Source organism: Solanum pennellii, chromosome 8, assembly GCF_001406875.1.
Source record: "Solanum pennellii chromosome 8, SPENNV200".
Lineage (NCBI taxonomy): Eukaryota > Viridiplantae > Streptophyta > Magnoliopsida > Solanales > Solanaceae > Solanum > Solanum pennellii.
The window spans coordinates 60,085,399-60,090,793 of record NC_028644.1 but is presented as its reverse complement, the minus strand read 5'-3'; the positions used below and the strand labels follow the sequence as shown (position 1 = coordinate 60,090,793).

The 5,395-nt window shown below is 33.7% G+C and overlaps 1 protein-coding gene across 3 annotated transcripts in view; it reads left to right on the top strand.

The window, feature by feature from the left end:
* Positions 1–1,216, top strand: part of LOC107029065 (pentatricopeptide repeat-containing protein At3g54980, mitochondrial) — a 5,853-nt gene extending 4,637 nt beyond the window's left edge. For 2 of the 3 annotated variants that reach the window (XM_015230360.2, XM_015230362.2), the window contains 2 exons: positions 243–370; positions 604–1,216. The gene's annotated coding sequence lies outside the window, so the exon portion shown is untranslated. The remainder of the gene's footprint in view (positions 1–242; positions 371–603) is intronic. The other variant, XM_015230361.2, reaches the window with a different exon arrangement.
* The last annotated feature ends 4,179 nt before the right edge of the window (positions 1,217–5,395 follow it).

Sequence of the window (5,395 nt, the reverse complement as noted above, 5' to 3'; positions counted from 1 at the left end):
ACCCCCCCCCCCCCGCTTCCATTTCCAACGCTTGCACAAATTTTATGATCTTTTGAGACCAAGCAATTTTGCTTGCTCTCTCTCTCTCTCACACACACACACACAGAGAGATCCTTCTTGCTGTTTGCAAAATCATGATGTAACTAGATACACACCTTGTTGGGAAGAATCTTTTAAAAAGAATAAACAACATTCCTTCTTATTAATAATCGAGTCTTGTGTCTGACCATTTTTTACTCTAGGTTGAAAGCCTGATATGAGAAGAACTTAAAAAGGTGTGATCATAGAGAGTTAAACCATCTTGTCAAGCCTTTTGCTGAAGTATGAGAAAAAGACACTTGAATTATCGGATTCTCTGGAAATAAGGACGGTGAGACTTGCTGTTTTGTTTTCATCGTTACGTAGGGAAGTTCTATTATATTTCTTTAAGACTGGAAATGAGGTTGCAAATTATTTTTCCTTGTTAGTCATAGAAGTGGTTGAAAAAGCTGATGAAATTGATATGCAGATGATTAATTACCCTTTTCACTTAAACAGGGAGACCTGGCCTCTCTTTTTACAGCTTTTTTAGTCCTGCCTAACTTTTTGTAAGTTCATGCACAGGTATCTGAAGAGTCTCAAAGAGGCAGCGTTACCTGATTTCACTTCGTATGTGAAAGCTACACGGGAAAACTAAATAAGTACTACACTGAAACATTTACTTGGATCTCTTGAAATTTTGAAAAGCAGGCTGTAGAGACTTCCACTGAATTTTGCGCTTTCAAAGCAAATTTGGAAATTGGTCCAGGGATGCATCACATTTCTGCTTCTCATGTAATCTCAACTGAACTTGTGAACATCACTGCTCTTGACACTCAACTGGATGTCCTTTACAGAATTCTCTCCTGAAGAGGAGGGTAGAAGTGATGAACTATTTATGAGAGATGTGTGCGCAAAACACGTAAATTGAGGTTTAAATCATTAGTATAGAATTCTGTGAACAATTAGACTTTGTTTTGGACCTGAAATGTCCCTCTCCAATTTACTTTATCAAAAAAGAGAATACAAGTCTCCAACTCTCCAAATGAGGAAAGATGAAGAATGAAGCTTGTACATCTTTTCTTTGCCCCATTGGGTAGAATGTTCAGTTTGTTTGCTCAGAATTTACTTTTCCATTGTCGCAATGCAGTGAGCAATATTTCCAACTGCATATAAAAGGACCGATATCATGATGTGAGGAATAAATCTCCAGATAAATACTTATGAGCAAAATGCTGGATGTAAGCAGCTATGATAAGTTTCAGTTGCCATATTAATTGCATTATCAATCAAGAATGTCTAGAAATCCTCAAAAAAAAATGCTTAAACTTCCCTTCTGGTTTCTTTATCAAATGCTTGCAGGGGGGCAATTTATCCGTTCACTTATATGTGCTCTTCAGCTTGTAAATGAAGATGAGGGATGCTATGCATCAGAATTGTTGTTTTCATAATATGTGCTCTTGATCATGTAAATGAAGATGAGGGATGCTATGCATCAGAATTGTTGTTTTCTTAATATGTACTCTTAACTTGTAAATGAAGATGAGGGATGCTATGCATCAGAATTGTTGTTTTCATATGGCTTAACTCACGTGAGGTCACTTAAAGTTGTCCGCATAATTCGTTTAGACATTTTAACTAAGACTTGTGCCTATTGAACACTTTTATCCTTCCAAATTTGAACCATTTGAACATTTTTTTCCTAGGTGGCACATTGCATGTGATTCACATCCTATGAGCGCGTGAAAGGTATTAAACTGAGCATTTTTTTATGGAAAAGAATTATTATTTCTTCTTCATCTTCTTTGGCATCCCATCCTTCGTCACACCACCAGTTTGCCGCTACCGCCGTCGTTGCTATAGTCTCTTTTTCTTCTTCTTCAATTCTCCGGATACTTCAGTTCTTTTACCTCCATTATTTTTTATTTTTTTTGCCCGTTCTCACTCATATTAGAATTGGATGCCTCACCATTGAAACCACCAGTATCACCATCATTTTCATCATGTTTGATTTGTAAAGGTCTTTGGAGTTTGTCTCTTTGCTATTAATGTAGTAATTTGATGTTAAATTGATATCCAGTTGTTTGAATTTATTGAAGGATTATTCAATTTATTATTTGATTTGCTCAATTTTTTGTTGAAGTTTTTTGGATTTGTCGTGAATGTGTTGTTTTGCCTTTAAATTTATGTATATTGACAAAATGTCAGGATGTTCTTCATCATAAAAAGTTAATCAGTTATGAAACACAAAAGAAATTTTAGAATTCTCCATTCTTCCCGATAATGGCAGTCGAAATTCATTAATTTTTCGGCGAGTTTTTTTTTTTACAATTTTCTCTACCTTAAACGAGACGAAGAAGAAAGGTTATAATTGAAAAATAGGCTGATGGAAAGGAAGATTTGTTGCGTTGGAGATGAGATTGTACATGAAGAGGGAGATTGCCATGAACTGGGTGGTATTGTAGAGATAAATCTGAATTTTGAGCTTTAGTGGATAGCACGGGAAGTTGGTTTAAAGTTTCAGCTTTTTCTTTACTTTATAATGTAATGTTTAAATAATTTTTTGAATTAAAAAATAACACATGTCATTATTTAATTAGTCAAATTGATATGTCATTGTGAGTGTATTTCACACATTTTCTACTTTTAGCTTAGGCTTAACACATAAACAGCCCTTTGAAGTTGTACGCATTTTTCAATTAGACACCTTAACAAGATCTTCTTCCTATTAAACACTTAATGTTTACTTGAAGTGTGTCTATAAGACACACATTGTTGATCTGGCATAGTGATTGTAATGCACTCATTAAAAGCGCGTGAGATGTTTGTAATATCTCTCTATTCCTATTTTTTATCCTCTTAACCCTTCTCCTCCATTTCCCCCAACAGAGTCATAATCATCTCTCATTCACCTCTTGAAAATATCCTCTTCCTTCATTTTCTAAAGTTAAAATTAAAATGGTAGTACTAAAGCAACATCAATCCTGATGGTTGAATTTTAAAAAAAAAACATGATTAAACAAAATCCATAAACAAAGTTGCTAAAAATAACTAAATATGGAATTGTACCTATTTGATTTCTTGGTAATTTCAAGTTTTAATTATATTTATTAATGATAAAAAAGAGAGGAAGAAGAAGAGAAGATGTTGTTCTGAAAAAAATCGATAGCTTTACGGGGCAAGAAACAATTGAGCTATGCAAGTTAGAGAATATTGTTTGGAAGGAAAACGGGGATAAATTATGAAATATTTTTATAATAAAAATAACAAGAACAATAGAAATTCATAAAATTATTAATGGTGGAATTTAAGTTTGACAGTGAGGAGGGTTTTCAAAGAAGATGATGCGGAAGGGGATGCTGGATCTGATAAAAATTTTTGTAAAATATATTTTTTTTAATTTGCCACATGTCATGGTATGATTCACTCTTTCTTCATGTTATAATGTCTGAAAGTCACGCACTTTACATATTTTAGGTGATGTCATTGAAGTGTCTGATAGACACACTTTGGATATACATAAGGTGTACAATAAGAAGATGGCCTTATTAAGGTGTCTAAACGAAAAAAGCGTGCAAGTTCAAGGGGTTGCTTATGTGTTCAGCCTTTAACTTGTTCTCAAAAAAATGTTCAAATGGTTCAAATTCAAAATGGTAGAGGTGTTCAATAGGTAAAAGTCTTAGTTTAGATGTCTAAGTGAATTATGCGGACAACTTTAAGGGGGCACTTAAGCCCTTTTCATATTGTCAATATGAGTTGAGGAGGAGAATGGTGTCAAGTTTAGAAGGCAGTGGCGTAGCCACATAGTGATTGGACACCCTTCGTCGAAAAAAAATAGCACATCCACAAGTAAAATGATAAACGAAATGATTAAATAACCTATTTTAGACAGCCTTAACATAACACGTTACTATTTTTAGACACCCTTTAAGAAATTTCTGGCTCTGCCACTGTTAGAAGGGATTCTTTTGCAAATTCAAAGGTGAAAAAGCTGCATTTCATCGATGTGTTTTACTGTAGAAGATCAAGATATAAGAACACATAGGCTCTTTGTTTCAAACTTTCTTGAAGATTTTGCTATTTTTCATGATATGTGATAATATTGTTTGTGTAAACGTTAAGCAAAGGTTCGAATAATTAAACATTTATAACAATATACTTTGAATAAAAGCAGAGATATGAATGATGATATCATTAATTTTAGAGTTACAAAAAAAAAAAAAACTCTAACTAATTCTATAAATAACTTGTGTTCATGTGAGTTGAACACAAGTTATAATGTCACATATCATGGTATGATTCACTCTTTCTTCATGTTATAATGTCTAAAAGTCACGCACTCTACATATTTTCGGTGATGTCATTGAAGTGTTTGATAGACACACTTTGGATATACATAAGGTGTACAATAAGAAGATAGCCTTATTAAGGTGTCTAAACGGAAAAAGCGTGCAAGTTCAAGGGGTTGCTTATGTGTTCAGCCTTTAACTTGTTCTCAAAAAAATGTTCAAATGGTTCAAATTCAAAATGGTAGAGATGTTCAATAGGTAAAAGTCATAGTTTAGATGTCTAAGTGAATTATGCGGACAAGGGGGCATTTAAGCCCTTTTCATATTGTCAATATGAGTTGAGGAGGAGAATGGTGTCAAGTTTAGAAGGCAGTGGCGGCGTAGCCACATAGTGATTTGACACCCTTCGTCGAAAAAAAATAGCATATCCACAAGTAAAATGATATACGAAATGATTAAATAACCTATTTTAGACATCCTTAATATAACTAGTTACTATTTTTAGACACCCTTTAAGAAATTTCTGGCTCTGCCACTGTTAGAAGGGATTCTTTTGCAAATTCAAAGGTGAAAAGCTGCATTTCATCGATGTTTTTGACTGTAGAAGATCAAGATATAAGAACACATTTGAAGATTTTGCTATTTTTCATGATATGTGATAATATTGTTTGTGTAAACGTTAAGCAAAGGTTCGAATAATTAAACATATATAACAATATACTTTGAATAAAAGCAGAGATATGAATGATGATATCATTAATTTTAGAGTTACAAAAAAAAAACTCTAACTAATTCTATAAATAATAACTTGTGTTCATGTGAGTTGAACAGGTGGGAAATAAGGAAGACATTTACTGGTAAGACAAGCATTCCAAGTACTAAAGCAACCAACTCCAGGAGTAGTAGTGCAACAGGAACAATTAAAACCCATATAGTTGAAGGGTACACATCCATGGTTTGTTGTCAAGTTTGCTATTGGAACCACTGGTCCTGGACCATCTTGAGGCCTACAAGGGTCCTTTGCACCTGCCATGTCATCACACAAGAAATTATAACTAATTTTTCCTATCGGAACTCGAATGGTAAGT